The sequence below is a fragment of the Triticum aestivum genome, chromosome 3D, assembly GCF_018294505.1.
Source record: "Triticum aestivum cultivar Chinese Spring chromosome 3D, IWGSC CS RefSeq v2.1, whole genome shotgun sequence".
NCBI classification, from domain to species: domain Eukaryota; kingdom Viridiplantae; phylum Streptophyta; class Magnoliopsida; order Poales; family Poaceae; genus Triticum; species Triticum aestivum.
The window spans coordinates 538266045-538290979 of NC_057802.1; positions in this window are offsets into that span (position 1 = coordinate 538266045).

Here is a 24935-nt window from a genome sequence, read left to right on the forward strand (position 1 = left end):
ACAGGACCCAAAACGTTAATCTCTTCGCATAGGTGAACTAGGACGTGCGTCATGATGTTGAAGAAGGATGGTGGGAACACCAACTCGAAACTGACAAGACATTGCACCAAATCATTCTCTAACCTTGGTATGATTTCTGGATCGATTACCTTCTGAGAGATTGCATTGAGGAATGCACATAGCTTCACAATGGCTAATCGAACGTTATCCGGTAGAAGCCCCCTCAATGCAACCGGAAGCAGTTGCGTCATAATCACGTGGCAGTCATGAGACTTTAGGTTCTGGAACTTTTTCTCTGCCATGTTTATTATTCCCTTTATATTCGACGAGAAGCCAGAGGGCACCTTAATACTGAGCAGGCATTCAAAGAAGATTTCCTTCTCTTCCTTGGTAAGAGCGTAGCTGGCATGACCCTGATGTATGCCGTCTTTTCCATGCATACGTTGCTAGTCCTCCCGTGCCTCAGGTGTATCTTTTGTCTTCCCATACATGCCCAAGAAGCCAAGCAGGTCACGCAAAGATTCTTCGTCACGTGCATCACGTCGATTGCAGAGCAGACCTCTAGGTCTTTCCAATAGGGCGGGTCCCAAAATATAGATTTCTTCTTCCACATGGGTGCGCGTCCGTCAGCGTCATTCGGAACAGGTTGTCCGCCAGGACCCTTTCCAAAGACTACCTTCAAATCCTTGACCATATCATGTACATCAGCACCAGTATGGTGGCGAGGCTTCGTCCGGTGATCCGCCTCACCTTTGAAATGCTTGCCTTTCTTTCTTACGGGATGCCTGCTCGGAAGAAATCGACGATGTCCCAGGTACACATTCTTCCTACAATTGTCCAAATATATACTGTCGGTATCATCCAAACAGTGCGTGCATGCGCGGCATCCCTTGTTTTTCTGTCCTGAAAGGTTACTGAGAGTAGGCCGATCATTGATGGTCACGAACAGCAAGGCCTTTAGGTCAAATTCTTCCCCCATGTGCTCATTCCACGCACGTACACGTGTTCCATTCCACAGCTATAAGAGTTCTTCAAATAATGGCCTTAGGTACACATCAATGTCGTTGCCGGGTTGCTTAGGGCCTTGGATGAGCACTGGCATCATAATGAACTTCCCCTTCATGCACAACCAAGGAGGAAGGTTATACAAACATAGAGTCACAGGCCAGGTGCTATGGTTGCTGCTCTGCTCCCCAAAAGGATTAATGCCATCTGCGCTTAGACCAAACCATACGTTCCTTGCGTCATCTGCAAACTCCTTCCCGTACTTTCTCTCGATTTTTCTCCACTGCGACCCGTTAGCGGGTACTCTCAACTTTCCGTCTTTCTTACGGTCTTTTCTGTGAAATCGCATCGCCTTGGCATGCTCTTTGTTTTGGAACAAACGTTTCAACCGTGATATTATAGGAGCATACCACATCACCTTGGCAGGAATCTTCTTCCTGGGGCGCTCGCCCTCGACATCACCAGGGTCATCGCGCCTGATCTTATAGCACAATGCACCGCATACCGGGCAAGCGTTCAAATCCTCGTACTCACCGCGGTAGAGGATGCAGTCATTAGGGCATGCATGTATCTTCTGCACCTCTAACCCTAGAGGGCAGACAGCCTTCTTTGCTTGGTATGTACTCTCGGGCAATTCATTGTCCTTTGGAAACATATTCTTTATCATTACCAGCAACTTTCCAAATCCCTTGTCAGATACACCATTCTCTGCCTTCCATTGCAGCAATTCCAGTGTGGTGCCCAACTTTTTCTTGTCTGCTTTGCAATTCGGGTACAACAATTTCTTGTGATCCTCTAACATGCGCTGCAACTTCTTCTTCTCCAAATCACTTGCGCAGTTTCTCTTTGCATCAGCAATGGCCCGACCTAGATCATCAGCGGGCTCATCTGATGCCTCTTCTTCAGCTTCTTCCCGTATTGCCGGCTCAGCTTCTTCCCCCATTGTTGTATCATCATATTCAGGGAACCCATGGCCAGGATAGCTGTCATCGTCCTCTTCTTATTCATTGTCTTCCATCATAACCCCTCTTTCTCCGTGCTTGGTCCAAACATTATAGTGGGGCATGAAACCGGACTTAAACAGGTGGACGTAGAGTAATTGTGATCATTCTTACAGACTAAACATGGACAAGGCATAAAACCATCTGCCCGCTTGTTTGCCTCAGCTGCAAGCAGAAAAGTTTGCACGCCATTAAAGAACTCGGGAGAGCATCGGTCATCGTACATCCATTGTCGGCTCATCTTCATTACACAACACCGAAAAGACCAAATTAATACAAGTTCATACATAAAGTTCATACAAGACCTAAATGCAACAAACAAATAACTCTCTAACTAAAGAATTTAAATGCAACAACAAATGCGATCAAGATCGCAACTAAGGTAACAATTGATCCAACAGCATAATGATACCAAGCCTCACTATCAATGGCATATTTTCTAATCTTTCTAATCTTCAAGCGCATTTTCTCCATCTTGATCTTGTGATCATCGACAACATGCAACTCCAATTCCATCTTCTCCCCCTCAATTCTTTTCAATTTTTCTTTCAAATACTCGTTTTCTCTTTCAACTAAATTTAACCTCTCGACAATAGGGTCGGTTGGAATTTCCAGTTCACAAACCTCCTAGACAAAAATATCTATGTCAACTTGATGGACATAATTTGTCACAAACACGAAATGCAACAACTAGTTTTAAAAGAGAATATACCACATCCGAATCATAACAAGGACGAGGGCCGACGGGGACGGATATCAAAACCATGGCACTATGTATAACAAACAACGTACGGGTAAGATAATTATACGAGTAACTATATATCCAAATCACACAAACATCAATTTGGTAATGTAAAACATTCATGAACAAGAGGCTCGCCACAAGGTGGTGCGGGCGACGGAACAGTGCGCGCGATCGACTTTGGTTATGAAGAAGATTTAGAAGGCACTAAGTAAACCACACCTACATATGCAAACTAAGTGTTATTTTTGACCTCAAATTGCATATAAATCAAATACTAGCACATATTTTTCCTCCCAAATTACTAAACTCATAAATTAATCACTATACAAAGCATTGCAAGAGCTAATCTAGCAATGAGAGATGAAAGGACAAAGTTGCTAACCTTTGTGATCATTTGAATGGATGGGGGCCTTCAAATCTTGACTAATTTTGGGCAAAATGTGTGATGAGCTCGAGAGGAAGAGGGGAAGAACAGAGAGGAGAGGGGAAAGGGGAAGAATAGAGCGAGCTCGGGTGGACGAAGGGTTTATGTAGGACGACCTTTAGCACCGGTTCGTGCCACGAACCGGTACTAAAGGTGCTGGAGGGGCCCCGGACTGACAACATCCTGCAACCACTCACTTTAGTACCGGTCCGTGGCACGAACCGGTGCTAAAGGTCGGCCACGAACCGGTACTAATGAAAGCGGCCGGGTAGCCGTTGGAACCGGCACTAATGCACACATTAGTGCCGGCTCAAAAGCAAACCGGCACTAATGTGCTTGACCCTTTTTCTACTAGTGAAACAAGGCTTCTGTACAACTTCTTGAAGTCACTGAGCTCAATTAATAACTTAAGAAAAAAGTTAGATTACAGTGGAACCTAATTAAAAGCTGTCACGAGCAAAGAAATAATTCAACGGGTCCCACTTGTGCGTGTGTGCATGTGTGTGTGTGTGTGTGTGTGTGTGTGAGAGAGAGAGAGACCCATCGGTCGATGCTCGTAAATACATCTTTCAGCCATATGCATTGCTGATGCTCAGTAAAAACTTATATAGTTGACACAATCATATAGAACATCATAGCACACTTAACTTGCATACAAAAATTTCACGCAGGCGGCACAATCAGGATGTAATCAGTGGATCGCTACGGGTAGGGCTATGTTGAAACCAACGAACTCGTAAATAACGGTTCATCTTCTTTATCAATGACAGGGAAATATATTGAATGCTGTGCAAAGTAAACAGACAGACAACACAATAAGTTCTGCTAGCACATTAAGTTGACGTACAACCCTTTCTAAAAAAAGTTCAGGTACAAAATTAGAACAGGTCACAATCAAATGTACTGGCACATCAGTGCTTCACACCCATAGCTCGGATTTAACTAGTACTCCCTCCGTCCCAAAATTCTTGTCTTAGATTTATCTAGATACAGATGTATCTAACACTAAAATGTGAATAGATACATCCGTATGTAGACAAGTCTAAGACAACAATTTTGGGACGGAGGGAGTATCTGACAAAATTCAGTTGTTACCTCAAATTAGAGCACATCTAGGCAGCCAGCCCTGCCTCTTCTCCCAAAGAAGCAGTGGCCTCCGCCGCGCGATGGAGTAGGCCCTGTGCCATCAATCGTTCCGAGCAACACGGGGAAAGTCTGACGTTGACTCCTGTAATGGACGTCGTCGATGGACCCTGGCACCAGCGGCGGCGGGAGGACGTCGATTGATGGATTGACCACTTCTTCGACATGCACGAACACTCGATACAGGTACATCCCTAACGTGGTCCGCGCCGGCCTTGGTAGCGACGAATAGTACAACCCCGGTTCCTGCACCGGTATCTCAACACCGATCACCTTCAGTATGGTGGATGACTTCTGCATCCATGCCAAAACCGTCAGAACCCAGCTGTCTGGAGGAACAAACATACTTACGAGCTCACCTCCAAGGTCGTTGATAAGCTCATTCATGGACTCGCTGTTCCAAGCACGTCGAGGCATGCCGTGGAAGGTAAGCTTTGTTAAAAACTCAAGCTCAGAGGGCACGGAGCCCCATCCTGGGTGCCACCGATCAAAGCTCACCAGCGCGCCATCGCAGAACAAACGCCGGGAAGATTCGAACACACGACTGGAGTCGAAAGTTGTCCAGAACCTGATGAAGAAATCAGCCGGTGGCGGACAGACTTCGACGAGCAAGTCACTTATTTGGATGCCGTGCGCAATGCCAAGAGCTTTGACAAGGTCGTCCGGCGAGACGGGAGGCCGGTCGCCGTTGATGGTTACCATTAGCACTTTGCCAGCAAACTGGTCGTCAAGTGCCGCCATGCCACTGTTGAGCGACAGCACGCAGCGACCGAAGGCAGGACGGACCTCAGGATCTCCGGCTCGGAGATCCGCGTTGACCGGTGACATGATAGTGAGCTTGAGTACAGGGAGTACAGGAGGGGGATTTGGGGGAACTGGAGTAGGAATCGAAATTCCAGAGGTTGGGGAGGGACGGGAGATTGGGGATGAAAAGTTAGCTTGAAATTCGAACACGCGCCAATATGCTCTCGGCGCGCAAGCGCACGAAAACACCGGTGGCGCCCACATGTCGGCCTAAGAGTCCTTATTCTTTCTTTTTTTGGAGAGCCCGTCCTTTTTTTAGGATCTTTTGATAGCCCGGCCTGAGAGTCATAATTGACCTGTTTGGCTTGCATTACTACTCGGCCCCTATTCAACGACACCTCACTGGTCCAAACAAGATCATCGAAAAGACACTGAGCTCAAATTATATAACTTGAAAAAAGGAGATACACTCTGAACACTAGAGAATGGTGATGCCCTCATTTAGCCCACCAGTAGTTCGAGACAATAAACAGTTCGGACCAACGATATATACAACATTCAAACACTGACTAGTGACTACTACTGACATAAACAGCAAGACATGATAGTTCATAAGAAGTCTTGCTACACCACCAAAACGCACCCATCTGCAGCGCTCACACTCTCGTGATCCAGACGAGAATGGCATTCTAAACAGAGCCAACTATTACATAGTAAGAGTGACATAGACGAGGATGACCAAATGACAAGGAATATGCATAACAAAAGAAAGAACTACCCATCCAGAACAAGCAGCAATGACAACAAAGTCATTCGAAGAGATGATCCAACACCATCATAATTTGCAGCCCCGCTTTAGCGACCAATGATCCGGAGACACCAGTACTCCACCCTTTCGATGCAACAGCCCAATTACCTATCAACCTGAAGGCTTGAACCACACCACCGCCTGTCGTAATTGAGACATCCAAGGATCAAAGTTAATCCGGATGCCTTTGTCATTCTCACCTTCTTTTTGCTGCAGGCTGTATCGTTGACAATCAGGGGAGTTTGCTCCCGAACTCCTAGGGCTCGCCGTGTAGACACGGTTTTCCATAGCAAAAAGAGCCTCTCTGCCATCAAGGTCCTTGCCAACGGTGATCTCCTGGTTAATCGGATAATTGAGTCCGAGAAACAGAGAGTGTGAACCAAGGCTGTTTACCCACCTCCAACTAAAAAATCCTGAAGGCCCCAACAAGCTGGTATCCTGCTCATAGACGTAATAGCCACTATCCGGATACTCACGTATTTCACGGTGCTTGAATATAGTGGGGGTTTTGCAATATAACTTTTCCGGCTCATGTGTCCGAATGATCATCAGTCTTTTGCCGTCGTCTGATCGAGCGAGGAACCAGTTGTGCTTCCCTGTTTTTGGCAAAGGTGGTGTGATTAAAAAGGGCAGTAACTGTAGGGACACTGCATCATATCAAAAAGGACAGGCATTGTTAATGTAAGATCAGCATTGTTCAGAGTATGAGTAGGATAATGCAAGAAACAACATTGATATGTCCCTGTTGGAACTGGGAGGAAAATACAGGGCAATGTATACTGGGTTCAAAAATATAGAAGTGCCATGCATGCTTATACTCATGTTATCTCGCAATCGATTCTTCACAGGAAACTACCATGTCATGCATGTTATGGTATCATGTTCTGTCCTCACAACCAAATTCTTCAAGGTAACTAACAGACCATGCATTGTTATATACTTGTGTTGTGTGGGCAAAATTTTTGTGAGGATATAGTTCTAGCCATTGATTGCTGAAGGGCGAATATAGGTATGTACACATGGTAAGCATTACAGGATTTCACTACTTCCAAATATAGAGTTCTCCATATGCACATTTACTTCCCTAATGTATGGTTAGATGAAACCAACAGTGTGGTGCATGTTTCTACATCGTGAAAATGAGGAAACTAACATGGCCATTGATACACACTCATATTTAGTTGTAGTATACAGATTACTGTAAAATAAGGAGAATATCCATATATTCCTATTCGTTTGATTATTCAGGGGCACAAATTGGCTGTAATGACATGATCAGAATCGCATGAATTAACTCATTCCAAATATAGCTGATTTACGGCGTCTCTAATACATTGCCATCGTTCTACTCAAATTCTGCTCAAACAGGGATATGCCAATCATCACAAAAAGTTCAAACAGTGTCATGGCGTCATCATTAACATGAGACGGAAACAACTTACATGCGCCATCCCAGCAATACGTGGTGCCATCTGCTTTGTCGATCGCGTAGATGATGCCATTGTGTTCAATAGCATCACAGAAGTGTGTATCATCTTTGACGACGATCCACTGCGAGCTGAGTTGTCTCCATCTAAAGAAGGCACCGGCGTAAAGATAGGCGAGTCCCTTGTCGAACAAGGCAATTAGCTTGAAGTCTGCGTAATCCGCATGTCGTGTGGGCACTTGGCAGATTACAATCTTCTGCAAAACAAGGTCCGTCCAACTGACGCGGTAATCTAGATGACTAGGACCGCGATGGTAATACTCTATGTAATCCAACGGAGGAAGGATAATCTCATGGGAGGTCTGGAAGTTCGCGAGCACCATCTTTTTACCGTCTTCTCTGACGGCAGCCATCCAGTGGGAGTTCATGTGGACCCAGTACATACCTGCCAAGAAGTTTCGGGCGATGGTGATCGGATCGAAGTCGAGGGAAATGATGTACGGCGACCCACTACATACCTGCAAAGAAGTTTCGGCTAATGGAGTCGGATTGAAGTCGAGGGGCATCATGTACGCCTCCGTATCATGGTGAGCCAATCTCGCAAGACCAGATAGCAGCAAGCAGGGTGTCTTGAAAAGCTTAGGCCTCGCTTCAACGATGGCCGTGTGCATGCCCCTCGAGCATGCAGCCAGTCGCAGGGCGCTCAACATATCCATACACGAACAACAGAGGTCGAGGACGTCACTGGGGAGATAGCTCCAATCACGGCTCATATGGATCCTGCGCGGTTCGCGTTCGGCCATGGTGGAGTTTGGAAGGTGGGATTTTGGTGGGCTTGATTTACGGGGGAGAAGGTTGTCGGTGCTGGAGTGGCTAGCGAGGGAATAGTGGTACTGGGGGAGGCGAGCGAGGCGAGGGTATGCGGGGGCACAGTGAGATAATGAAGAGTGACCTCAGGATCTCCGGCGAGACGGACATGAAGATGGAGTGGTGCTAGGGGAGAGGGAGACGAGGCGAGGCATGCTATACAGCGGCGGTGACAGTGACTGCACAGTGCACAAGGTGAGGCTGACTTTGGTAACCCGGGCACGCCGCCTGGACTGGTGTCACCTCGGGCGCAGGGTCTTGTCACTTCACTGTGAGGACCGGATGAATAATAGTATTTTGACCATCAAGTGTACCACAGTTGTACTACTACTACTAGTAGGAGTAGTAGGAACATGAGTACACTCCCATGCTAGCATGCCTCTGGGTTCACTTCATCCTCCAGCTATCATCCATATTGCGAGCAGAACCATATTCTCGTGCATGCGGAAGCGCGAAGAAGGACTTTTCTTTTTTGAGGATAACCGCATATTACTTAACTGTAGTAGGAACATGAGTAGTACTCCCTCCGGCCCTCTTTTGTCTGCGCATAACTTTTTCAGTATTTCTCTAATTAGTCTGCGTATATACCCTTTTGCATGCGCCCATTTCCCTCCATGGCCCGCATTCATAGCATTAATTAGCGTACCCATGAGCAGCTGCAGCCCGACTCCAGCCAATAAACTGCAGCATGCAAGTGGGCCACTCTGTGCGCGTGGGAGAGAGAAAAGGCAACCGAAGAGCCCGTCCAATCCATTGCATGCAGCAGTCAAACCACCACACCTCTCCTCATGCATGTGCATAACTTCTCCCATTTACCTGTCCATCAGGAACCGATTTTCCTCGGCTTTTTCACTACTCCTTGATCTTCATTTGCATCCAAACCACACTGTATTCACATTGTTTTAACCTCTTCACATCCTCCTGGAGTAATTCCGAAGCCCCTATAAATAATCATCTTCTTCAGTTAGATTAGCCATCTAATCCTAATTCTCCAAACCATAGCCCTCCGGTCCAGCGGTTCCAAATGGCGAAAGAGATGGAGATGCAGGTTTTTAGCGTCCAACATGTCCTCGTCGAAGGCTCGTTGAGCATAGTTGCCACAGTCACCGACCACCCAAGGGTTGTTCGGAAGTGGATCAACAATGTAGCAAACTCCCTCCAAAAGGTGGAGATGAATGTCATATGTCTCGACGCAGAGTACACGGAGCATGCCACTGGGAAGATCCAACGCGCCGCTGTCCTTCAGTTGTACCTCGAAGATGATGTTTTGGTGTACCACATCATACACGCGCCCTCCATACCAGGTGAGCATCACGATTTCTTGTCTCGGGAGGACATATACTTCTGTGGGGCAACCATTGCAGGGGACAAACAGAAGTTGGAGCCGTACAACCTTGATTTGAAAAGCATCGCTGACCTACAAACCAGAATAAAAATTCCTGTAGAAGATTGTGATAAACCGACACCATCCCTATTCGACGTAGCGAATTTTGTGCTAGGAATAAATCTTCAGAAGGGTGACGAGACGCTAGCATTAAGGTCGTTTGGATGGGAGAATTATCCCTTGACGTACGAGCGGATAAAATATGCTGCCCTTGATGCCCGTGTGAGTTTCGAGATAGCTGCAAGGTCCAGAGAGCTTGCTGCGAAGCCGTCTCCCACAGAAAATGAGAACAAGAACAAGAAGAAGAAGAAGAAGAAGAAGAAGAAGAAGAAGAAGAAGAAGATGTTGCACCAGCAGCAGGGCATTATGGATGGATGAACTATTTCCTCTCTTGAAAAAAAATATTCCCTCTCTATGTATATTGATATAGATGGACTATTTCCATGGTGTGCATGTCTTTGGAACAAGTAGTAGCATGGGTCCGCTTGACTATAAGGAACTATTTATCCGCCTAGCTTTCTCTACTACTCCTTCTAGTGATCGGTATGCAATGCATGTGTCCGTAGACATGACGGCTTGTCCATGGAAGTTCAACTACGGCGACCATCACGTTTCATCCACTGCCACTCGCGATTCCCACGACGTCGCTCCAACCCACGGCACCACATCCCCCGACGTGAACCTCACCCCTCTCGGCCGCACCGCCCCTCTGCCTTTGTGTGCATGACATGTAGGCCACCTTAAATGCAGCGAGCATCAAGTTTCTACCACAGCCACACGCGATTCCCACGACGCTGCACGAACCCATGACACCACACGTCCCGCACCATCGAATTTTCATCTAGCGGCTGTGACACATTTCGTCCCGGGCATCAATCCTCAGCTGGAGTACTTCTGTACTACAGGTAGTACCCGCCGGTGTGGCCATCTACGCCTCGTAACGCCCCGACGCCCAGCTGTGGCACCCTCGCCCTGGCCACGCCACCACCGGCCGGTTCATCTCGAACGAGTGAGTCGCGAACCACACCACCACCATGAGAATGACATGTGGGCCAGCCGCATTTAATGTCCGCATGCCATTGACTCAGAGCATGGTTAATAATATAGCCGGCTGCTGGCTATATGATGTTGCCACGTCACATATAGCCAAGCTTGTAGCCAGCAAGTACAATAGTTGAATATTAATATGTACTACTTTGTTGTTACATGACCCACCTCGCTCTCTCATAAAATGCCTAGGAGCACGTGCTGCAGCCGGTTGTTAACTAGTAGCCCGCTTCTCTTCTCTTTCATCTTCTCTCTCGTCCAACTAAGCAAAAATATAATATTTAATGTCTTACAGCCCGCCTACATCACCTTATTGTACTTGCTCTCATAGGCCGGGCACTAAGCCACTGAAGTTCGGTCCCGTGGGCCCCAAGAGGGAAATGTAACTCCTGCGGCAGGCCTTGTGGTGCTCCCGCAGTACGAGCTCATGCCAAACCCGGAATTTGTTTCTTACTACTACCAACTACTAGTAAGGTACACGTGCATTGCACGCATGAGATTCTGGTGGTTTGTGCATTATGCTTCTAGATGTGGAGTCTTCTAGATTCTACATGTGGCAAAATCTGGTGGAATGTAGATGATATCCAACGGCCAGTAGTGCTCGGATTTGCCATCTTTGTATCGTCGGATTGGCTTCATCCAACGACCAACTTTCAAAGTTATGGTTTGGTTTGCAGCCTAAGGTTGCCACGCCTAAGCTTAGGCGTGCCGGCATGTGTTTGGTTCATTGCTACACTTGTGGCTTGCCACACTTTTCTAGCTATATGGTCCACATGTCATAGACTCACCTTCTTGCCAAATCTTGCCACACTTGTGGTGGCCATTTTGTTAGCCACATTTTTTGTGGCAGACACACTTTGCCTAAGCTTAGTTGTGGCAAAGTTAGTCATGAATGAAGTTCAACCATGGAGTCTTCTAGATTCTACATGTGGCGGAATCTGGTGGAATGTAGATGATATCCAACGGCCAGTAGTGCTCGGATTTGCCATCTTTGTACCGTCGGATTGGCTTCATCCAACGACCAACTTTCAAAGTTATGGTTTGCTTTGCAGCCTAAGGTTGCCACGCCTAAGCTTAGGCGTGCCACAATTGTGTTTGGTTGCGTTCTCGTCTCAGCATAGTTGTTCCCTCTTCATGCATGCTCAACTCAACACCCCTCTTCATGTATGCTCTCTTCATGCATGCTTCTAGTGTATTTGTGCTAATCTAGTGTGGACTCATGCATCCTCCATACACTCTACCAAACACCCAAAATGGGTCGAGAAGGGAACTCTTGGGATCATGCACCCTTCATACACCCTACCAAACACACCAGGCATGTGTTTGGTTCATTGCTACACTTGTGGCTTGCCACACTTTTCTAGCTACATGGTCCACATGTCATAGACTCAACTTCTTGCCAAATCTTGCCACACTTGTGGTGGCCATTTTGTTAGCCACATTTTTTGTGGCAGACACACTTTGCCTAAGCTTAGTTGTGGCAAAGTTAGTCATGAATGAAGTTCAACCATGGAGTCTTCTAGATTCTACATGTGGCGGAATCTGGTGGAATGTAGATGATATCCAACGGCCAGTAGTGCTTGGATTTGCCATCTTTGTACCGTCGGATTGGCTTCATCCAACGACCAACTTTCAAAGTTATGGTTTGCTTTGCAGCCTAAGGTTGCCACGCCTAAGCTTAGGCATGCCACAATTGTGTTTGGTTGCGTTCTCGTCTCAGCATAGTTGTTCCCTCTTCATGCATGCTCAACTCAACACCCCTCTTCATGTATGCTCTCTTCATGCATGCTTCTAGTGTATTTGTGCTAATCTAGTGTGGACTCATGCATCCTCCATACACTCTACCAAACACCCAAAATGGGTCGAGAAGGGAACTCTTGGGATCATGCACCCTTCATACACCCTACCAAACACACCAGGCATGTGTTTGGTTCATTGCTACACTTGTGGCTTGCCACACTTTTCTAGCTACATGGTCCACATGTCATAGACTCAACTTCTTGCCAAATCTTGCCACACTTGTGGTGGCCATTTTGTTAGCCACATTTTTTGTGGCAGACACACTTTGCCTAAGCTTAGTTGTGGCAAAGTTAGTCATGAATGAAGTTCAACCATGGAGTCTTCTAGATTCTACATGTGGCGGAATCTGGTGGAATGTAGATGATATCCAACGGCCAGTAGTGCTCGGATTTGCCATCTTTGTACCGTCGGATTGGCTTCATCCAACGACCAACTTTCAAAGTTATGGTTTGCTTTGCAGCCTAAGGTTGCCACGCCTAAGCTTAGGCGTGCCACAAGTGTGTTTGGTTGCGTTCTCGTCTCAGCATAGTTGTTCCCTCTTCATGCATGCTCAACTCAACACCCCTCTTCATGTATGCTCTCTTCATGCGTGCTTCTAGTGTATTTGTGCTAATCTAGTGTGGACTCATGCATCCTCCATACACTCTACCAAACACCCAAAATGGGTCGAGAAGGGAACTCTTGGGATCATGCACCCTTCATACACCCTACCAAACACACCAGGCATGTGCTTGGTTCATTGCTACACTTGTGGCTTGCCACACTTTTCTAGCTACATGGTCCACATGTCATAGACTCAACTTCTTGCCAAATCTTGCAACACTTGTGGTGGCCATTTTTTTAGCCACATTTTTTGTGGCAGACACACTTTGCCTAAGCTTAGTTGTGGCAAAGTTAGTCATGAATGAAGTTCAACCATGGATTCTTCTAGATTCTACATGTGGCTGAATCTGGTGGAATGTAGATGATATCCAACGGCCAGTAGTGCTCGGATTTGCCATCTTTGTACCGTCGGATTGGCTTCATCCAAGGACCAACTTTCAAAGTTATGGTTTGCTTTGCAGCCTAAGGTTGCCACGCCTAAGCTTAGGCGTGCCACAAGTGTGTTTGGTTGCGTTCTCGTCTCAGCATAGTTGTTCCGTCTTCATGCATGCTCAACTCAACACCCCTCTTCATGTATGCTCTCTTCATGCATGCTTCTAGTGTATTTGTGCTAATCTAGTGTGGACTCATGCATCCTCCATACACTCTACCAAACACCCAAAATGGGTCGAGAAGGGAACTCTTGGGATCATGCACCCTTCATACACCCTACCAAACACACCAGGCATGTGTTTGGTTCATTGCTACACTTGTGGCTTGCCACACTTTTCTAGCTACATGGTCCACATGTCATAGACTCAACTTCTTGCCAAACCTTGCCACACTTGTGGTGGCCATTTTGTTAGCCACATTTTTTGTGGCAGACACACTTTGCCTAAGCTTAGTTGTGGCAAAGTTAGTCATGAATGAAGTTCAACCATGGAGTCTTCTAGATTCTACATGTGGCGGAATCTGGTGGAATGTAGATGATATCCAACGGCCAGTAGTGCTCGGATTTGCCATCTTTGTACCGTCGGATTGGCTTCATCCAACGATCAACTTTCAAAGTTATGGTTTGCTTTGCAGCCTAAGGTTGCCACGCCTAAGCTTAGGCGTGCCACAAGTGTGTTTGGTTGCGTTCTCGTCTCAGCATAGTTGTTCCCTCTTCATGCATGCTCAACTCAACACCCCTCTTCATGTATGCTCTCTTCATGCATGCTTCTAGTGTATTTGTGCTAATCTAGTGTGGACTCATGCATCCTCCATACACTCTACCAAACACCCAAAATGGGTCGAGAAGGGAACTCTTGGGATCATGCACCCTTCATACACCCTACCAAACACACCAGGCATGTGTTTGGTTCATTGCTACACTTGTGGCTTGGCACACTTTTCTAGCTACATGGTCCACATGTCATAGACTCAACTTCTTGCCAAATCTTGCCACACTTGTGGTGGCCATTTTGTTAGCCACATTTTTTGTGGCAGACACACTTTGCCTAAGCTTAGTTGTGGCAAAGTTAGTCATGAATGAAGTTCAACCATGGAGTCTTCTAGATTCTACATGTGGCAGAATATGGTGGATTGTAGATGATATCCAACGGCCAGTAGTGCTCGGATTTGCCATCTTTGTACCATCGGATTGGCTTCATCCAACGACCAACTTTCAAAATTATTCACACACTATATAGGGGGTATAGATATAGATGTGCCGGCCCGTTGCAATGGATCCAAAGTATATCTGTTTAGTGGAGTGCACTCTAAACACATTATATATTTATTTTTCTCTAACCTTTCGTAGCCATGCAACCAAGCCACATAAGCTTCATGGGTGCCCCCACATCATATTATTCATACTACGTTGACAGAAAAAAAGATAAATCACCCAAAACAAGATCTTCCCCTTTTTTGTTCCTACAATGTTGTGCCGTCCACGTACCTACTAGTTGTATAGTGGTAGTACTAGTTGTATAGTACAAACTTGGTACTAGTAGGAGCAGAGTAGTACGGAATGCCCCTCCTTTCCGTTTTCCAACCCGGCGGCGGGCGGGGTGCGGTTTGCCAATAGTCGGTTTGCTCAACGGCGGTCCCACATGAAAGTGAAATTGCTAGGAAACACGCCTTCCCTAAGCTATGTGTCGTGCCGGACGGGCCGTGGAGTACTCCCGATTCTCAGGCGTGTGGGGGGGGGGAGTGCGACGCGAATGCGGCAGGCCTTTTCCTTTACTAGCAATGTGCCCGTGCGTTGCGATAGATCCAAAGTAGTAGAATAGTAGTACTTGTTCACAAACTTGAAAGAAATCACTCTTGTTTTGATATACTCCTAATATTACTCCCTACGTTCCTAAATATTTGACTTTTTAGAGATTTCAAATGGACTATCACATACGGATTATATAGACATATTTTGAAGTGTAGATTCACTCATTTTGCTCCGTATGTAGTCACTTATTGAAAAATCTCTAGAAAGACAAATATTTAGGAATGGAGGGAGTACTTTTCACTCAAAATATATTTCTCAGGCTGTTTTGATGAGGTGAGGGAGGGATGTGGTTGCTTTCAAGTGAATAAGGTTTTTTTTTGCAAATTGGAGCAGAGAAGTGGGCTATTGTTGCAAAAATGCCACAACTTACCTCACAGCCGTTAGATGTAGATCTAATGGTCAGAAACGACGTATGGCAGACACACCACCATCACCAACTGAGTCTTTTATAGGAGTATATATTTCTCAGGCTGTTTTGATGAGGTGAGGGAGGGATGTGGTTGCTTTCAAGATAATAAGGGGTTTTCTGCAAATTGGAGCAGAGAAGTGGGCTATTGCTGGAAAAATGCCACAACTTACCTCATAGTCGTTAGATGCAGATCTAATGGTCAGAAACGACGGATGGCAGACACACCACCATCACCAACTGAGTCTTGTATAGGAGTAGGAGTAGAGAAACATATACAAATTGTAACATTTTGGTTCTGCTCCTTGGCACGATCGATAGATAGAAGATTGGAAATGCTAGGGCGGGGCTATTTCCGCCAGATAAGCAGGGTACATAGTAGCTAGGTTGGCGCATCGTCGGTTTGGTCACACGCGGTCCGACATGTTCTAGTGTTTCTAGCAAGATGTCCGCGCGTTGCACGAAGTTGATGGAAAAGGTAAGCACAACTTATAAATTGACGGATGGAGTACTAGTTACAGTGATGCATATAATTAAGCAAAGGGATCGCACATGTCGGTATTGACTGGAACAAGAATGCAACACCACAATAAGAATTAAGGCCACGATGATGACGCGATCGCAGTGGTGGTTACAAAAGGCAAGAAGAAAGATGCATCCATCAACGTTCGACCTCCTCCTCCTCAACTTAGTGCGCCGGGCCACCGACAGGCGGCTAAGGAGCGGTGGCTTTTGTGGCGAGGTTGAGGTGCTTCTCAGCAAAGGCATCCAAGGCTTCCAGCCGGTTGAGGAAGGCCAACGTCGTAGCGTCCTCACTAGCCTTGTAGATACCTATGTACACGATTTGCTCGTACACGTGGATGTGTAGGTCGATGAATTCTTGCAGGCGAGGCGCCTCGTGGCGAGCGCGACCTCCAGGTGGACATTCTTCGCGGCGTCGGCGGGCAGTCGCAGGGCCACCAGTGCTTGAAAGAGGTTCCGGCCATGGAGGCCGATTAGGGTGGATTAGGGTGGCAGGCAATGAGGAGCCCGGGCGCGCGGGCTGGAGGAGTATGACGATGTCGTCCGTGAGCTTCTTGGGGACGGTGAACTTGTTGGTGGTGGCAACGATCATCTGGTCCAACTGAGAGTCGTAGTTGGCGTCGACGGCGGCCATCCACCAGCCGGTTTCCAACACCGTCTGGAGACGATCCTCGGCGCCATGCCGCAGACCGACGTCGTGGACCATCTGGCACAGCCGCTGGCCGCTCGCGCGCATCGCCGCCATGGGTCTGGAGTGAGCTCTTTTGCACTTAGTGTAGGTGCTTGGGCAAATGCTTAGGTGCGTACGATGTGGAGATGCATTGGAATGGAGGGGCGCCTTTATATGAGGGCAAACTGCGTTGCATTCACATCGTGCAGCCTCTTTTCCCGGTCCTCCTCCCATTACTTCCCTCATGCATTAATTGAAGGAGGATGCATTGGCCGTTCAACATTTCGGGAACCGCTACTCCCTCGCTCATCTGCATTAAAGCCGTATCGGGAACTGCGCCGCCCGCTATCAAATCGAATAGTAGTACTGCGCTGCCCGCTGCACGCCCGGCTGAACATGCCTCCTCGCCTCCATCAAACCCCTCCGTTAAACCCGCATGCAAACCAAGAAACCTACTCCGGCCACACGTCCGTTCATGAGCAGGCTGGAATTAAAGGCAACACTGGCCGAGCTCCTCCCGTCCACCCTCAGTTTAAACGAATCCAGACGCCGGCCAAGCTCCTACTGTCCGCCCTCTATTTACACGAGGCCAGACAGACAGCGGGCAAGAATCAAACCCCGCCGCCGCTCCCCCATCTCCGCCTTCACCAATTTATCCACTCTTCCGATGGCTTCCGAGGAGCCGTTCACTGGCATATTACCCCGGCTGGGTGGCCCATCGAGCCCTCCGGATACGGGCGAGGCCGCTCGGTGCTTCACCAACCTCGCTTGGCCCGACGTAGCCAGTTGCCGCCCCAAGCAGGCGCGTGGTTCAGCAACTCGCCGCTCCAGTTCAGCTTGATGAAAGAGTGGCGAGTTGCTCCACGCCGGCACGACGGCGAGCACACCGGTACGGGCGTCGTCGCTGCCGCGTCGTACCGCGCCTCCCGTGTCTGTGGGCGCGCCTCCCGTGCCTGCGGCAGCGGCATCCAGGCAGAGACAGAAGCCGGGTGCGTGCACAGCGACGTGTCAGTGGACAGCTTCTCCGTGTCCGCCGCCATGATCGAGGAGAAGTAGAACACGGGAGGCTGCCGCCACTTGGGTCCCATGAAGGCCACCGCCGAGGCGACGACTGCGCACTCAGGTGGTTTCTTTGCTTCTTCGTCTCTTTCGAGGACCTTCGTCGACCCCGCAAAGTGTCTGCCGGACATGAGGAAGACAAAGGGATCCGCGGGCAGCCATTTAGATTATGTACACCCTCTCCAGCTGGCGGCAAATTTTTGTTCTAAGAATGGATAAATTGTATGTATCTATAACTAAAATAAGTCTAGATACATCCATTTCTAGGACAAGTATTTCCGGACGGAGGGAGTATTAATTATACCAAGATAGCCGGATTGGCACCGCTTAGTTCATGTAAATGTAATGAAGTCCATCATGTTTATATGAAGATCCGGCTTTTTTATACGAAATCCTTCATGCTTATATGAAATCAGTCCGTGTTTGCATGAATTTCATCTGGTTGGTTAGAGTTGTGAAAATGTATGCCGCTGGCGTTTGATGTCGTCCTCCGCGGAAGGAAACGGGAGGAAATTTGCCGGCTGCCGTTGGAGATGCTCTTATGCTGGAAATAATAGAGTGACATCCAATCCATTTGAGTTAATTGCGTGTATGATTGTCCCTCTATAAAAAGTTAATTGCATGTACAGTGTACACGTGACTTGCAGGGTGGCTACAGCTTCGTACAGAAAGTTAAAAAGAAACAAGTCCATCCTTAATCTTGTATTCTAAGTACTCTGTGGGTTCCACTGTCAGTACAGTAGCGAAAGAAGTATATATTAAATAAGTAATATATAATATAAAAATCTAAAGTTAAAGACAGAATTCGAACTCATGTCATCGCGTTGCGAGCATCCGGCGCTAACCAGTCCAGCACATTTTTGTTGTAGACCATGCTGCTGATATATCTCCATGTCTACTCTTATACTCCATCCGTTCCTAAATATTTGTCTTTTTCAGATTTCAAATGGACTACCACATACGGATGTGTATGTAGACATATTTTAGAGTGTAGATTCACTCATTTTGCTCCATATGTAGTCACTTGTTGAAATCTCTAAAAAGACAAATATTTAGGAACGGAGGGAGTAGAAAACAGAGTTGGTGATGATGGTGTGCGTGCCATCCTGCAATATAGGCCGTCGGATTTATATCTAACGGATAGGAAGAAAACTATGGCAATTTTGCAAAAATTTACCCACACCCCTCTCCACGTTCGCAAATACGGCCTTCCCTCGTTCATCCTTTTCTCTCACAAGATAAACTACTCATACAAATGCATCTTGATTTTCCGTGCAACGCACGGGCATCTAGCTAGTTTCTTTTAAAATAGTTACTGCGATAATTGGGTTGAAGTGATATATTTTATGTCTGCCCCGAATGATTTCGGATTCACTAGTAGTAACAAAGAAAAGGTTGCCTTGTTAATTAACAGAAAACAGGGTGAAAACTATCACATGAGGCCGGTAAAAACGAGGCACACTGGGTTCAGCGTCATCGTCACTACAGCTGTGCGCGCGCGAGAAGTCTACATATCGAGGGGGCTACTGAGCGAGGCACAGAGACACAATGTTCGAGAGAGAAACCAATTGACAGATTACGATCAGATTGAGTTGTCACCCTTCTGCTGTCATTGTTGGGGTGGGGGGGAGGGGGAGGGAGAGAAAGACGTATCGAGAGTGTGCGCGGTAGGCACAGAGGCACAACTAGCGAGTGTGTGTGTGTGTGTGTGTGTGTGTGTGTTTGAAAGAGGAGTAGATAGATTACTATCAAGATCGAGGTGCCGCCCTACTCCTTCGGTGTCGGGTAGTGTGTGTGCGTGTGTGTGTGTTTGAGAGAGAAGCCAGTCGATAGATTAGTATCAAGATCGAGGTGTCACCCTACTCCTTCGGTGTTGGGAAGTGTGTGTGTGTGGTTGTGTGGTTGTGGGTGTGTGTGTCGGGGGGCGGGGGGGGGGGCAGTGACACTTACATATCCCTACTCTTATAAAAAACAGAGTTGGTGATGATGGTGTTCCTGCCATCCTGCAATATAGGCCATCCGATTTATACCCGACGGATAGGAAGGAAACTGTGGCAATTTTGCAAAAAGATACCCACACCCCTCTCCGCATTTGCAAATAAGGCATTCCCTCGTTCATCCGTTTCTCCCACAAGATAAACTACTCATACAAATGCATCTTGATGTTCGGTGCAACGCATGGGCATCTTGCTAGTAGGGAGAAGGAGTTTGTGTGACACATATCTAGCTATATTAAGGGATAGGTAGATGGCATTTGTGCGAGGAATACTTAAAGCATCACGAAGATAAACAAAACTATGTGCATGCAACTGCCGGAAAAAATGAAGCGAGAACCAATGTGTTGGAGAGAGAGAGAGAGAGAGCGAAATCTCAAAACAAAAGGTGCTCTGTTGGAATCCCATTGTATGTATTCATATGTTTCTGGAACTCGAGTTAACCTTAGGCATATGTGTGAGAGACATTATTATACTTTGAGACATTACTGGTTGTGGGTGGGCGGAATTAAAGGGGTGGGCGTGTTCGACAGAGAAAGCGTGTGTGTTTCTGTGTGAGAGACTTGTAGGATGGGGTAGAAAGACGAATTCTAACCTTGACGGAGGGAGAGAAATACATGAAGTGCGCGTGTGTGATTCCGATGACCACAGGGAAATGAGATATGTATGCATATGAGAGAGATTGCACAATTCATTCACGTAACACTATCTAGCGATCGTGGACGTGCATCGCTTGAACATAAATCAATATCTACTTCGTATCGTGGCCAAAGGTACAATATCGATTCAACGCTATAAAAATTGGACACTCACATATCACATTTTTTCTATGTAAATAAACCTTTTCAGTTGTGCATGCCAAAGTTACAGTGATGTTTCTTCAAACAACCAATGTAGCTATCATGTACATGCACCATTGTTTCTCTTGCATTCAAAATCATTAGTCTTGGATGATTTAAGGTTCTATTATGAAGTAATATATGTAATATTCATATATGAATTCAACGGGTACGCAATTTATGAAATGGAGGCTATGTAATCATATGAGGTAACACTTTTAAGTATCGGACTTGTTTTTGTGCGCCTCTACACTAACACGTCAATGCATTATGTTTAAAGTAAATAACCAATTGCACTAAATTATGTATTTACACGAGAAATACATAGGCTGGGCGTTTGATCCCTTTTTTTGTGAACGCGCCACTAAACCCGTATGATTGGCCGCGCCCGTGTCAACGTCCAAGTTATCGGCGCATCATCCCGCGTTATTGTCTTTTTTTCTGGGGTGGACACACCAGTTATTAACTGCTGACGCGTGCCCCGTGTACACAGTCTCGCATGACCTTCCGGCTAGCACGGTCCAAAATTAGTTGAAACTAGATACGAACGATCCCGCGGGCGGCAAAATCTCCCGCCTCCTTCTAAAATTTCCGCCACCTTAGTCTTTAGCATGCGAAATTCCCCTTTTGTCCTTGGTGCATGGAGACCAACAGTTACAATACCTCCCTCATCTACATAATAGGTCGGGGCTGCTTTGGTAACTTCCGGTTCCCCCCATTTCCTCTCCCCCTCCCGCAAAAACGACTAACTCCACAGCACGAGAGCATCTCACATCACGCCGTCCGTACTTCATCGGCCTTTCTCCCCTCCCCTCTTGAAACCCTAGACTGCTCATCCACCGGCGTACCAGAGCCCATTCACTGCCAGCGGCGTCCACCTCGCCGGATCTGCTTCTGCGGCCGCATCTACCCCTCCCACCTCCCCTAGAAACAAGTAGACTGCTCATCCACCACTGTACCACAGCCCATTCAGTGTCGGACTTGTCCACGGCGCCGGATCTGCTTCGCCGGTACTCTCGTCAACCGTAGCGCATCTGCAGCGGCTCATTCGTACTCCCCACCGGAGACGCTTCACCCACACCCCCCGGAGCCGCCCCACCGACGCCCCCGTCGACGGCCTCTGATCCTCTTCGCCGACACATTCCTCAACCCTACCGGAGCCGCTTCGCCGACAACATCGTCAACCCCACTGGAGTAGCTTCGCCTATACCATTTTCAACCCTAGCGGGGCCGCTTTGCCAACTCACAAGTCCACGGCCTCAGATCCGCTTCCTCGCACCCTCATCCACCCTACTGGAGCAGCTTCTGACGCCCCGTCCACGGCCGCAGATCCGCATCGTCGACACCATCCTTAACCCAACCACCGGAGCAGCTTCACCTACGCCCTCGTCCACGACCACAGATCCGCTTCGCCCACACCATAGTCCACCCTACCAGAGCCGCTCCACAAACACCCTTCTCGATGGTTCTAGATCTCCTTACCGGACCCCGACAGCCAGCGCAGCGTCATCACCCTTGACGTTTCTAACCTGATTCCCACCGTCTGGCAAGATGCCAAGCACCCGCCACGGCCTAGGTACTTGTCACCTTTAAACCCGTCCAGCATCACCTGCCCGATGTACTTCAAATATACTAACAGGTCACTTTTACCTGTTATGCAGCTGGCAAAAACTACAAGGACAATGTTTCTTCTGGATCTAATAGCTTGGCCAACCAAGATCCTGGACCGAGGCATTACTATGATCTTGTAAGCGTCTCTCTCTCTCTCTTGTATTGTTCTGTGCCTGCAGCATGCTTTGCTAGGATTTTTGACCAGTAATCCCTTTGTGCAGACAATGATTTCTACTATTGGCTGCTAAATTAGATATGTACATGTCATACATGATACTACCTCGTACCTCCGTTCCTAAATACAAGTCTTTCTAGAGATTCCAATATAGGCTACATACGGAGCAAAATCAGTGAATCTACACTCGAAAATGCATCTATATACATCTGTATGTGGTCCATACTTGAATCTCTACATAGACATATATTTAGGAACAGAGGCAGTACATTACACAAAATCTGAAGGAAATATGCCCTAGAGGCAATAATAAAGTTATTATTTATTTCCTTATATCATGATAAATGTTTATTATTCATGCTAGAATTGTATTAACCGGAAACATAATACATGTATGAATACATAGACAAACAGAGTGTCACTAGTATGCCTCTACTTGACTAGCTCGTTGATCAAAGATGGTTATGTTTCCTAACCATAGACATGAGTTGTCATTTGATTAACGGGATCACATCATTAGGAGAATGATGTGATTGACTTGACCCATTCCGTTAGCTTAGCACTCGATCGTTTAGTATGTTGCTATTGCTTTCTTCATAACTTATACATGTTCCTATGACTATGAGATTATGCAACTCCCGTTTACCGGAGGAACACTTTGTGTGCTACCAAACATCACAACATAACTGGGTGATTATAAAGGTGCTCTACAGGTGTCTCCAAAGGTACTTGTTGGGTTGGCGTATTTCAAGATTAGGATTTGTCACTCCGATTGTCGGAGAGGTATCTCTGGGCCCACTCAGTAATACACATCACTATAAGCCTTGCAAGCATTGTGACTAATGAGTTAGTTGCGGGATGATGTATTACGGAAGGAGTAAAGAGACTTGCCGGTAACGAGATTGAACTAGGTATCGAGATACCGACGATCGAATCTCGGGCAAGTAACATACCGATGACAAAGGGAACAACGTATGTTGTTATGCGGTCTGACCGATAAAGATCTTCGTAGAATATGTGGGAACCAATATCAGCATCCAGGTTCCGCTATTGGTTATTGACCGGAGAGGTGTCTCGGTCATGTCTACATGGTTCTCGAACCCGTAGGGTCCGCACACTTAACGTTACGATGACAGTTATATTATGAGTTTATATGTTTTGATGTACCGAAGGTTGTTCGGAGTCCCGGATGTGATCACGCACATGACGAGGAGTCTCAAAATGGTCGAGACATAAAGATTGATATATTGGAAGCCTATGTTTGGACATCGGAAGTGTTCCGGGTGAAATCGGGATTTTTCCGGAGTACCGGGAGGTTACCGAACCCCCCGGTAACTTAATGGGCCTTATTGGGCCTAGGTGGCAGAAAGGAGAGGAGGCCAGGGCAGGGCCGCGCGCCCCTCCCCCCCAGTCCGAATAGGACAAGGAGAGGGGGCGGCGCCCCCCCTTCCTTCCTCCCCTCCACCTTTTCCCCCTTCCTCTCCTAGTCCAACATGGAAAGGGAGGAGTCCTACTCCCGGTAGGAGTAGGACTCCTCCTGGCGCGCCTCTCCTCCCTTGGCCGGCGGCCTCCCCCTTGCTCCTTTATATACGGGGGCAGGGGGGCACCTCTCTACACACAATTGATCAACGATCTTTTAGCCGTGTGCGGTGCCCCCCTCCACCATATTACACCTCGATAATATCGTAGCGGTGCTTAGGCGAAGCCCTGCGTCGGTAGAACATCATCATCGTCACGACGCCGTCGTGCTGACGAAACTCTCCCTCAACACTCGGCTGGATCAGAGTTCGAGGGACGTCATCGAGCTGAACGTGTGCTGAACTCGGAGGTGCCGTGCGTTCGGTACTTGATCGGTCGGATCGTGAAGACGTACGACTACATCAACCGCGTTGTGTTAACGCTTCCGCTTTGGGTCTACAAGGGTACGTGGACAACACTCTCCCCTCTCGTTGCTATGCATCACCATGATCTTGCGTGTGCGTAGGAATTTTTTTGAAATTACTACGTTCCCCAACAAAATCGTAGGTGGCATGTAGGAATTCCAGTACACTACATTAGGCTCCCTTAGCTTGCCTGCTAGTCTAGCACATAGAGTCATGGCTAGTTTATGCTACGCACACAATCATTAATTGGTGGTTAAATATGCGCAAGGGATATGCAATGTATTATCATGTAGAGATGTCTGAAATTAGCCGTGCCAACTTGCAGATTGGGTTACACAATGAAAAAGTACAAGATGTATGTGGCAATTTCATGGAACATCGCAAAAAAGGAGAGCCAGCGGTGAGCCTATACAGTGTGCTATGGTACGTCACTCCTCCATTGCAATCATCGTGACATGTTATTTGTATGTCAGTTCTATTGGCCAAGTTTCTTAGGGACAGTTATTACGAGTTATCCTAAGAAAATAAGCACCTGTG